The sequence below is a fragment of the Sus scrofa genome, chromosome X, assembly GCF_054392235.1.
Source record: "Sus scrofa isolate SSC_HxYL_T2T_F1_AM1 chromosome X, Sscrofa_HxYL_maternal_Yorkshire_Landrace_v2.0, whole genome shotgun sequence".
In the NCBI taxonomy this organism is placed as follows: Eukaryota; Metazoa; Chordata; class Mammalia; order Artiodactyla; family Suidae; genus Sus; species Sus scrofa.
Genome location: NC_139401.1, coordinates 18,164,293 through 18,177,099, shown reverse-complemented (window position 1 = coordinate 18,177,099; position 12,807 = coordinate 18,164,293). Strand labels below are relative to the sequence as shown.

At 40.6% G+C, this 12,807-nt stretch overlaps 1 protein-coding gene across 8 annotated transcripts in view; it reads left to right on the top strand.

The window, feature by feature from the left end:
• The window catches only part of RAI2 (retinoic acid induced 2), a 385,424-nt gene that overhangs the window by 79,660 nt on the left and 292,957 nt on the right, over window positions 1-12,807 (top strand). For 3 of the 8 annotated variants that reach the window (XM_085008669.1, XM_085008674.1, XM_085008675.1), the window contains one exon: window positions 11,587-11,741. The exons of the other annotated variants lie outside the window; for them this stretch is intronic. The gene's annotated coding sequence lies outside the window, so the exon portion shown is untranslated. Of the gene's footprint in view, window positions 1-11,586; window positions 11,742-12,807 lie in introns of those variants that run through there. 8 annotated transcript variants of the gene reach the window in all.

Here is a 12,807-nt window from a genome sequence, read left to right as displayed (position 1 = left end):
TGGGAAATGAGAGCTTCTTGAACGAAAAGAACTGCTTCTCAGGTTCCATTTTAGCCTACTTTCTAGAGAATGTTCTTTGAGCCATTCAAAGGAAAATGACTCTTGTTATATTCTGCTAGGGTCATAGCACAAAATAATGTGAATATTGTGATCCCAGAGTTTTGAATCCTGTTTCATTGATTTAACTGCCCAAATTCTCAACAATAAAAAGTTGATCATTTGAATTAGGGACACTTTTCCTATAAAGCATGGGTTAATTTTTCCGTCTATTCTATCATCTATGTCTGGAAACAGAATCCTATAATTAGGCTAAAAACAGGCCTTTACATATTTACAAAATTGCTACCTTCAATGTGACAACTCTTTTTTAGGTGGCTATTGGAGTACCAGCTTTTCCTCATGCTAATTACTACCACAAATTCCCACAATTCAATGAAAATAGAATTTTCCATCTATTTCTTAACAATGAATAGTCTCCTTGTTGTGGCAAATGGCATTATTTCATTCTTTTTTATGGCCGAATAATACTCATATATCTTATTTATCCATTTGTCCATCAGTGGAAAAGAATCTGAAAAAGAATACACACACACACACACACACACACACACACACATATTTGAATCACTTTATATACCCTTGAAACTAACACAACATGGTAAATCAACCATACTTCAATAAAACACCAATGGAGAGTCTTGCTTTATGCAACATATATAATCATAAAAAATAAGGTGCACCTCTAGCCTGAAGATTATTTTGACTCATTTCTCCATGTACTTCCCTAATAATTACAACTATAAGCCCTATGACAACAGGCAAAAAATGAAGAGCTCTGTTTTGTTTCTGTTTTTGTTTTTGACTGCCCTGCAGCATATGGAGTTCCCAGGCCAGGGGTTAAATCTAAGCCATGATTGTGACCTATGCCACAGCTACAGGAATGCCAGATCTTTTAACCCACTGTACCAGGCCAGGATTGTACCTGTGTCTTGGTGCTACGGAGACACCACTGATCCCATTGTGCCACAGTGGGAACTCCAAAAAATGAAGAACTCTGAAAGGGTATAAGAGGAATTGAAGGGAACTTCCTTGACCTGATAAAGGACATGTATGAAAAACCCATAGCTAACATCATACTTGATGGGGAAAGACTAACTGCTTCTCACAAAATCAGGAATAAGGCAATGATGTCTGCTCTTATTCTTATTCAACATATCACCAGAAGTTCTAGCCACTGTAATAAGAAAAGAAGAAATAAAAGGCATACAGATTGAGAAGGAAGAAATAAACTGTCCCTATTTATAGACGGAGTGATTGTGTTAATAGAAAATCCCAAAGAATCTACAAAAAAAGAAAAAACTAGAATAAGTAGGTTCAACAAAGTCTCAGGATACAAGATTGACACACAAAAATCAATTTTATTTCTCTTTATTAACAATGGATATGAGGAACCAAAACTACTATACTATTTATAGTCACTCCCAAGAAGAGTATATACTTCAATATAAATCTAACAAAACATATATAGAATTTGGATGCCGAAAATTATAAAATGCTGATGAAACAAATCAAAGAAGACTTAAATAAACAAAGAGATGTATCTTGTTCATGGACTGGAAGACTCAACATAGTTAAGATGTCAGTTCTTCCCAAATTGATCCGTAGATTTAATGTAATTCTTATTAAAATCCCAGCAAATTTTAATAGCCCCAGAAAGGCTTATTCTAAAATTTAAATGAAACATTCCCTAGGTTAGTTAAAACAATTTTTAAAAATGAGAAGAAAGATGGTGGAGTAAACATAATATTAAGACTTTGTATGTAGCCATAGTAATCAAAACAATTTGGTACTGTCAAAAGGATAGACACATAGATCAATGGAACAGAATCAAGAATTCAGACATAGACACACACAAGGGTGGCTAACTGCTTTTTGATAAAGGCATAAAAACAATGAAATGGAATAAGGATAGCCTATTCAACACGTGGTACCAGAGCAATTAGACATCCAGTTCCTGCTTTAAATCTCTAACAAGGAACCAACTGATAGAGTGAAAGAGATAATCCAGGATGGTGGTAGTCTTCAATTTATGTAAATACTCCTGTCAAGTTTGGGGGCATTCCCTTTAAGGCAGGATGTTGGTGAATGAGACACCAGCTCCATCCCACGCAGACGGAAATGTGGTCCTCAGAGACCAGCAGGGACGCTTTGGTGAGTGGGGTTTGGTGGTGGAGCTCCATTTCCAATGGAAGGCGTGAGAACTATGCAGAGAAACAGACCCAGAAGCCTGATCCTAGGGCTGGGGCCAGTGTTGGGGAGGGTCATGGAGAGGACGACCTGGTGAGTGCCGTGACCCAAGGATTGAGTGATCCCTCAAGGACATGAGGAGTTTAGAGGAGAGAAGCCAGTTTCATTTCAGACCCGATGCAGAGTTGATCCGGCTCAGAAATTAGGCAGGGATAATAGTCCTGGGGTGAAGAGTATCAGCGATTGACCAGGAGGGGCCGAGGTGAGCAGGGGCTGACGGCGAGCTATCTCACGAGAGCGCTTGGAGGTTGATCCGGCAGAGAGGCGACAAATGCAAAGGACAGCAATGAGAACTGCTAGCCATGCTAGCAAGAGAGACTTTCATTCCTTTTCTCTCCTTCTATAAGATTGTTCTGTTCATAAAATTCTATGATTTTAGAACTTCTCCCAACGGAAGAAAAATGAAATTATTGAAGCCCCTTCTGTGTTATATATTGATGTCCTATGCAAAACATGAATGACCTCACACAATGATGGGGTCAAAAGGACAAAGGAGACCTCCCTTTAGCCAAAGCTGAAATAATTTGAACAACAAAATAAGGTACTATTGGCTTATAACCAAAAAATAAAGCATAAAGGAAGTATCCCTGAGTCCATAGCGCTGGAAAGCAGTGACTGGAGAGGGAAACAAATGAGGGAGGACAGACGAACTGTGCAGACGAATCCCGAATCAGGTGGATACTCAGCCTCCAGGGAGCGGAGCCTCATTCCCCAGCCCTTCCGTGTGTGCTCTGCAGAGAGGTATGTGCTTCCTTCCAAAGAGGACAGCGTGGAAAGGGCCAAAGGAGGAACTGGACAGTGACCAACGCGGCCTCAGCCAGATGATCAAAGTCAATGTCAACAATGGGATGTCAAGGGGAAGGATCAAGATGGAGGAGGATTAAGACGTTGTACTCACCTTTTCCCACAAACACATCAAAAAACACAACTACATGTAGAACGATTCACATAGAACATCTACTGACCACTGGCAGAACAACTTAAACCTCCAAAAAGGGCAAGAAACCCTCCACATAACTGGGTAGAACAGAAGAAAAAGAGTGCTAGATAAAAGGAATTAGGATGGGACTAGCACTACTGAGAGGGAGCTGTTAAAGAGAAAAGGGACTGATAGGGAGATCAGCCAAGATGGAGGGACCTCAGAGTTGCCAAGAAAAGTTCAGCAGCTGGACTGAGGAGGGCAAAGCAGAGTAACAGCCATACAGAGTATCTGCACCACCGCCCAGGACAGCACACCCTGAGACACTCAGGTGGGGGCTGGGTGCTGAGATTCAGGTTTCAGAGGTCAGTTCTGGAGAGAGGACTAGGGATGTCTGTGTGGAGATAGCCTGAGGGGCTAGAGAGTGGTGTGCTATGGGCTGGGGAGCAGAACACCACAGCCGAGGGAACCCAGAAGGAGGTCTGGGCCAGGATGAGAAGCAAGCCGTTGTTGGGGAGGGTGAGAGGAGGAGGGGCAGACTACCATAGGAATCTCTTCCCCTGTGCATGCGCTGGCTCTCAGAGGGTGGGGCACCTCTGGCACAGACTAGGGTGGCACGAGGCCCCTAGCTCGGTCTCCGGGAGATGGGGTACCTCTTGTGCAGGCTATGGGTGGCCAGCAACTTCTTGTGTGGGTAAGGGCAGCGGGGGGCTAAGCGCAATGTGGTGCTTCTTGCATGATCTACAGGTGGCAGGGACAAACCACAGCAGTCATCTCAGAAACCAGAGGGAGGTGTGGCCTCCCACCACTAGGGGTCTGTGAACAGCCTCCATGTGTGGCTCCATTCACCTCAGAGGTCAGCAAAAAAGAGGACATTGCAACTGAGCACCACCCCTTGTTGCTCTCACTCCCCTGTGAACACACCTACCCTGCTGCTGCCACTGCCAAATATTCTAGGCAGTGCCCACACATGCTTGATCACTGTCATGCCAGGACCCTGCAACTAGGAGCAGTCTGTGCAGCACCTCCTGCATGGGCTGAGGCAGGGTGCATTGTGTGTGGTCTATAGGTGGCGGAGGCAAACCACCACAGTTATCTCTGACTCCAGAGGTGGGCGTGGCCTGCCATCCTAGGGGTCCATGAATAGGCACCATGTGTGGCCCCCCCAGTCACCTCAGAAGGCACCACAGTGGAGGGCATTGTGACTGAACACCTCCTGTTGTTGCTCTTACCCCCCTGGGAACTCACACACCCTGCCACTGCCACTGCCACTGCCAAATGCTCTGGGCACTGTCTAAATCTGCCTGAGGCTCATTACCAATTCCCAGGGCCCTACAACTAGGAGTAGCCTGAGCCACCTTCCTGCAGGTCCTTGCTACTGTCAAGAGCCCAGCAACCAGGCACTGACTACTAGCCCTGCCCATTGCCTCCTTCTCCCTGGAAACACACTAAGGGGGATAACAGCCTGCCCACACCAAAGAAAGAGACAGCAAATATCTGAACTCCCACACCAAAAACAAATAGTAACCCTCCACAAAATACAAAGGGGCTCTCTTATATAGAAACAGCCCTCCAAGACTACAGTAGTTGGTTTCCCTAAACTCACAGAAAAAGAAAAATATAAGTGAAATGAAGACCCTCAGGAACCATTCCCAGTTAAAAGAATAGGAGAATTTATCTGAAGCAGAAAACAATGAAACAAACCTCTGCAGTCTAATAGACACTGAGTTCAAAAGGGGGATAGTGAAAATATTGAAGGAATTAAAAGTGGATATAAACAGTAATGCAGATTACTTTAGAAAGAAACTGTAAAATATAAGGAGGAGTCAAGAGAAATTAGAAAATTCATTTGCAGAGATGCAAACTGAGTTAAAGGCACTAAAGAGCAGAATGAATAATGCAGAGGAACAAATTAGTGACTTGGAAGATAGAATAGTGGAAATCACCCATTCAGGAAAGCAGACAGAAGACCAAATGAAAAAACATGAAAGCAATATAAGAGATATATGGGATAATATAAAGCAGGCCAATCTATGCATAATAGGAATTCTAGAAGGAGAAGAAAAAGAAAGGGGTGTTGAAAACATATTTGAAGAAATTATGTCTGAAAACTTTCAAATCTAAAGGAAACAGATATCAAGATACAGGAGGCACAGAAGGCCGCAAACATATTGAACCCAAACAGACCCACACCAAGACATAGTATAATAAAAATGGCAAAAGTTAAAGAGAAAATTCTAAAGGCAGGAAGAGAAACACAAAGTGTTAATTATAAGGGGACCTCCATAAGGCTATCAGCTGCTTTCTCTACAGAAACACTACAGGCAAGAAGAAAGTGGCAAGATATATTCAAAGTTCTAAAAGGGAAAAATCTGCAGCCTAGAATACTCTACCCAGCAAGAATGTCATTTAAAATAGAAGGAGAAATAAAGAATTTTTCCAACAAACAAAAGCTAAAAGAGTACAGCAATACTAAACCCATTCTAAAAGAAATACTGAAAGGGCTTCTCTAAATTAAAAAGAAGTAAGAAGAAATAGGATGGAGGAAATCACAATTAGAAAGCAATCACTTAAATAAGCCAGTATACAGATTGAAAAGAAAAAAAAAACTATTGTAAAAGTGATGATAAACACAAGGAACAGCAAGAGGACAAACACGAATGTGTTAAAAAAAGGACTTCAAAATCATAGAATGTGGGGAAGGAAAGGAAGAAAATCTAGATTCTTTTTTAAAATAATGTGTTCAAGCCTATATGACTATCTGGCTAAAGCAATCAGATATAGGAAGGGGTTAACATACTTGAAAAACAGGGCAACCACAAATCAAAACCAAACATTACATTCACAAAAACTAAAAAGTACAAAAGCATAAAATAAAAACATCCAACCAAAAAAAAAAAAAAGAGTGGAAAAAAGGAAAAATATAGACTCAACTGGAAAACAAGGTTTAAAATGGCCATAAATACATATTTATCAATAATTACCTTAAATGTAAATTAACTGAATGCTCCAATCAAAAGACACAGAGTGGCAGATTGGATAAAAAAGCAAGAGCCTACAAATGTGCTGTCTACAAGAGACCCACCTTAGGGCAAAGGGCACATATAGATTGAAAGTGAGGGAATGGGAAAAGATATTTCATACAGTGGAAAAGATAGGAAAGCAGGAGTTGCAATACTCTTATCAGACAAAATAGACTTTAAAATGAAGGCCATAGGAGTTCCCTTCATGGCTCAGCAAAAATGAATCTGACTACCATTCATAAAGATGAAGGTTTGATCCCTGGCCTTACTCAGTTGGTTAAGGATCCGGTGTTGGCATGAGCTGTGGTGTAGTTTGAAGACATGGCTTGGATCTTGTGTTGCTGTGTCTGTGGCATAGGCCAGCAGCTACAGCTCCAATTTGACCCCTAGCCTGGGAACCTCCATATGCCATGGGTATGGCCCTAAAAATACAAAAAAAAAAAAAAAATTAAAATTAAGGCTATAAAGAAAGACAAAGAAGGACACTATTTAATGATAAAAGGATCCATTCAATAAGAGGATATTACAATCATCAATATATATGCCCCTAATATAGGAGCACCCATATACATACAACAAATACTGACAGACATAAAAGGAGAAATTGATAGGAATACAATCATAGTAGGAGACTTTAACACTCCACTCACATCAGTGGACAGATCCTCTAGACAGAAAATCAATAAGGCAACAGAAATCCTAAAGGACCCAATAGAAAAGTTAGACTTAATTGACATTTTCAGGACATTACATCCAAAAAAATCAGAATATACATTCTTTTCAAGTGCACATGGACCATTCTCAAGGATTGACCACATATTGGGGCACAAAACTAATGTCAAAAAATTTAAGATTATAGAAATTATTTCAAGTAACTTCTCAAACCACATGGCCTGAAACTTTGTCAACCACAGGAAAAGAAATGAGAAGAAACTGACTACATGGAGACTAAACAACATGCTACTAAAAAAAACAATGGGTCGATGGGGAAATCAAAAAGGAAATGAAAAATACCTCGAGACAAATGATAATGAAGACATAACCATTCAAAATCCATAGGATGCCACAAAAGCAGTGCTTAGATGGAATTTCATACTGATACAGGCCTTCCTCAAAAAAGAAGAAAAATCTCAAATCAGCAACTTAACCCACCACCTAAATGAGTTAGAAAAATAAGGACAACCAAAACCTAAAGTCAGCAGAAGGAAGGAAATCATAAAGATCAGAGAGGATATCAATAAAATAGAGATTTAAAAACGATAGAAAAAAATCAGTAAAACCAAGAGCTAGTTCTTTGAAAAGGTAAACAAAATTGACAAACCTCTGGCCAGACTCACCAAGAAGAAGAGGAAAAAACAAATAAACAAGAAATAAAAAAGGAGAAATCTCAACAGATACTGCAGAAATTCAAAAAGCCGTAAGAGAATACTATGAACAATTACATGCCAATGCATTTGACAACCTAGAAGAAATGGACAAGTTTCTAGAGACTTACAGCCCGCTAAAACTGAATCAAGAAGAAATAGATCAATTGAACAGACCAATCACTAGAAATGAAATGGAATGTGTAATAAAAAAAAGACTCCCCACAAACAAAAGTCCAGGACCAGATGGCGTCACAGGTGAATTCTACCAAACATACAACAAAGAATTTATACCCATCCTTCTTGAACTTTCCCAAAAGGTTGAGAAGAAGGAACTCCCCCAAAGACATTCCATGAAGCCACCATCACCCTAATACCAAAACCAGACAAAGATACTACCAAAAAGGAAAAATATAGGCCAATAATTTTGATGAATGTAGATGCAAAAATTCTCAACAAAATTTTAGCCATTAGAATCCAACAACATATAGAAAAGGTCAAGCACCACGGCCGTTAGGATTCATCCCAGGTTCACAAGGATGGTTCAGCATACACAAATCAATAAATGTCATACACCACATTAACAAAAGAAAAGTGAAAAACCACACGATCACCTCAATAGATGCAAAAAAAAGCATTTGACAAAGTCCAACATCCATTCACGATAAAAACTTTTACCAAAGTGGGTATAGAGGGAACATACCTTAATGTAATAAACGCCATTTATGACAAACCCTCAGCCAATATAATATTCAATGGAGAAAAGCTGAAAGCTTTCCCACTAAAATCTGGAACGAGACAAGAACGTCCACTCTTACCACTTTTATTCATCATAGTATTGGAAGTCCTAGCCACAGCAATCAGACAAACAAAAGAAATAAAAGGGATCCAAATTGGAAGAGAAGAGGTGAAGTTGTCTCTGTATGCAGATTACATGATACTACATATAGAAAAACCCTAAGGACTCCACACAAAAAATTCTCGAACTGATCTACGAATTCAGCAAAGTAGCAGGATACAAGATTGACATTCAGAAATTGGTTGCATTTCTGCATGCTAACATTGAAATATCAGAAAAGGAATACAAAAACGCAATACCTTTTAAAAATCACACCCAAAAAAATTAAGTACCTGAGAATAAACCTGACTAAGGAGGTGAAATTCTTACATGCTGAGAACTATAAAACATTAATCAAGGAAATTAAAGAGGATTCAAAGAAATGGAAAGATGTTCCATGCTCCTGGGTTGGAAGAATTAATATCATAAAAATGGCCATACTACCCAAAGCAATCTACAGATTTAATACAATCCCTATCAAATTACCCATGTCATTTTTTCACAAAGCTACAACAATCCAAAAATTTATGTGGAACCACAAAAGGCCCAGAATTGCCAAAGTGATCCTGAGGAACAAAAACCAAGCAGGAGGCATAACTCTCCCAGACTTCAGGCAATATTACAAATCCACAGTCATCAAGACAGCGTGGGACTGGTACCAAAACAGACAGACAGACCAATGGAACAGAAGAGAGAACCCAGAAATAAACCCAGACACCTATGGTCAATTAATCTTCAACAAAGGAGACAAGAATATAAAATGGGAAAAAGACAGTCTTTTCAGCAAGCCGTGCTGGGAAGGCTGGACAGCCACCTGTAAATCAATGAAACTGGAACACACCCTCACACCATGCACAAAAATAAACTCAAAATGGCTGAAAGACTTAAATGTAAGACAAGATACCATCAAACTCCTAGAGGAGAACATAGGCAAAACATTCTCTGACATCAGCTGTACAAATGTTTTCTTAGGTCCGACTCCCAAGGCAACAGAAATAATAGCAAAAATACACCAATGGGACCTAAACAAACTGACAAGCTTTTGCACAGCAAAGGAAACCATAAAAAAAAAAAATCAAAAAGACAACTTATAGAATGGAGAAAATAGTTTCAAAGGATGCGACTGATAAGGGCCTAATCTCTAAAGTAATCAAACAACTTATACAACTCAACAGAAAAAAAAAAAAAAAAAAAAACCAACAACCCAACCACCCAATGGAAAAATGGGCAAAAGACCTGAATAGACATTTCTCCAAAGAAGACATGCAGATGGCCAACAAGCACATGAAAAAATGCTCAACATCCCTGATTATTAGAGAAATGCAAATCAAAACTGCTAGGAGATACCACCTCACATCAGTCAGAATGGCCATCATTAATAAATCCACAAATAACAAATACTGGAGAGGACGTGGAGAAAAGGGTATCCTCCTTGACTGTTGGTGGGAATGTAAATTGGTACAACCACTGTGAAAAACAGTATGGAGTTACCACAGAAAACTAAATATAGAACTACCATATGACCCCAGCAATCCTACTCTCAGGTATATATCCAGACAAAACTTTCCTTGAAAAAGATACATGTACCCATACGTTCATTGCAGCACTATTCACAATAGCCAAGACATGGAAACAACTTAAATGTCCACTGACAGATGAATGGATTAAGATGTGGTATATATATACACAACAGAATACTACTCAGCCATAAAAAAAAAAAACAAGATAATGCCATTTGCAGCAACATGGATGGAACTGGAGGCTCTCATACTAAAAGTGAAGTCAGAAAGACCAATACCATATGATGTCACATACCTGGAATCTAATATGTGGCACAAATGAGCCTTTCCACAGAAAAGAAACTCATGGACTTGCAGAAGAGACTTGTGGTTGTCAAAGGGGAGGGGGAGGGAGTGGGATGGACTGGGAGTCTGGGGTTAATAGATGCAAACGATTGCATTTGGAGTGGATAAGCAGTGAGAGATCCTGTTATATAGTCACTTATGATGGAACATGATAGAGAACAATGTGAGAAAAAGAATGTATATGTATGAATGTTAAGAATGTATAGTTATATATCTCTGTGTGTGTGACTGGGTCACTTTGCTGTGCAGTAGAAATTGACAGAACACTGTAAACCAACTATAATGGAAAAAGTAAAAGTCATTAATAAAAAAAACCCCAAATAATAAGAAATCTTGTTAATAGTATGTACCCTTGATATGATGTGATGAGAATGGCATCTTGTCTCCATGGTTTTCCTCCCCCAAACCCATGACCTCATTTTCATCATGAGGAAAATCATCAGACGAATCCCAGCTGAGAAACATTCTGCAAAACACCTGACCAGCACTCCTCAGAACTGCCCAGGTCATCAAAAACAAGGAGAGTCTCAGAAACCGTCACAGCCTAGAGGAGCCCAAGGAGACATGATGACTAAATGTAATGTTACTAAGAGAACACTTGGTAAGAACTAAAGAACTCTAAATAAAGTAAGGACTTTAATTAATAACAGTACATCAGTATTGGTTCATTAGTTTTCACAAATGTACCAGAGGAATATAAGACGTTAATGATTGAGACAACTGGATATGGGTTATAAGGGAATTCTCTGTACTATCTTTGCAACTTTTCTGCAAATTTAACAGTATTTTAAAGTGAAAAGCTTATTGAAAGAAGTAAATGGAACTCTTTTCACCCTTCAACTGATAGCAACAGAAACCTGTCAGTTCCATTGGAGAGACTTGTCACGCATGAATCGGACAAACCTGACAGTCCATCCATATACTGAAGCTGCAGAAGCAGGAGGTGCAATTTCCTAAAGCATTTGTGGAATTGACGGCTATGTTCTCATTTGTAAGCTGTGTGGTAGCTAGGTTGGATAGGGTGTATCTATGGGAGAACTAGTCACTCCCAGCAGCTGATGGGTTAGATGGCTGAGAAAGCCTTCAGTAGTTCTTCTTCCAAAAGCCAATTGCCGAGATAGACTCTCGCCTTGACCACAGGGCCAGGCACAGGACACTGTGGTTTGTGGCAATTGGGTATGTTTGGGGGACCCTGCCCATCGTCCCCTTTAACATTAACACTCCTGCCTTGGAGTGTCTCAGCAGTTTTTTTCTATTAATTTTTTTCTAGATAATACTTTGTCACTGCTCATTACTCCAGGGCAACTTTGCTGATTTTTCCCTTCTTATGGCAAAATCATTCTGGCTCTTTTGGGAATGGATTTTTAAGAAAGGAAAATGTGAGTCTGATACCTGGGAAGAGAAGAGGAGTTGGCAGGTGTAAAGGTAGGTGTGTGTGTGTGTGTGTGTGTGTGTGTGTGTGTGTGTGTGTGTGTGTGTGTGTGTGTGTGTGTGTAGTTCTCTGAGCATCATTTTCCCCATTGGAAGACCAGGTTGTACAGGGTCATCTCTGAGCTGGCCTATCCTTGGTCCTTTACGTGTCAGTATTTCAACCACATGCATACCATAGTTGGCATTGTTATCCCACCCAGCAAATTCATTCACCTCTCCAAAACCAAATCTGGGTCTCTTTTCCACCTAACCAAAATCCACTGCCTTATCGTTTCATGCCCCTGAATCCAGCTTTTTCTCCCGGCTATAATTTTTGTCTCTGGTCCTTGCTTGGCGATGAATATGCTGCTCTGTCTGTCTCATGCTACTTGGCTTCTCACTTGGCTTGTACAGGGCTCCCATGGATTTGGACAAACCCCGACAGCCTCAGGTGACGGTCCCATGGTTCCAACCCCCAACCCACTCTGTCTACGTCTTCCCTCCACATGGAAAAGGGAAGTGCATTTGCTAGCTAGAGGACTTAGGAACGTAGGTGGGGGGTGTAGATGCTCCTTAGTCATAAGACCAAAGCCCCCGCGTGAATGAGGGGGGGATAATCGTGAATTAACCAGTACTTATGGAAGGCCTCCTTCATAAAGAGAACTAAAGCAGGTTCTGTGGGAGAAGTCAGGAACGGGTCTTCCCTTGATGTTGGCAGGCAAGTCGGGAAGACAAAATGTAAGGGGGCCAGTGGCTCCTGGTGGTACATGGGATTTAAGTCCCGAGAGAGACCAGAGCTGGCTCAAGGGCACTCAGAGAAGTGAGAAGGCAGGAGATAAAAACCAACTCTTCTGACCCTGGGCGCAGGCGTCTCAGCCCTTTGTCAGAGGCAGGAGAGTGCCTCCAAGGCACTGCCAGCGTGAACACACTGGGCTGCGAAATTCAGCAGAGCCACGTGCTTCAACCACATTCTCGTGTAGATCATTTTCTCCCTGTCTTCAATCAGATTAAAATATCAATTACTGATATATGCCCATGAGTGGGATTGCTGGATCATACGGTAGTTCTATATGCAGTTTTT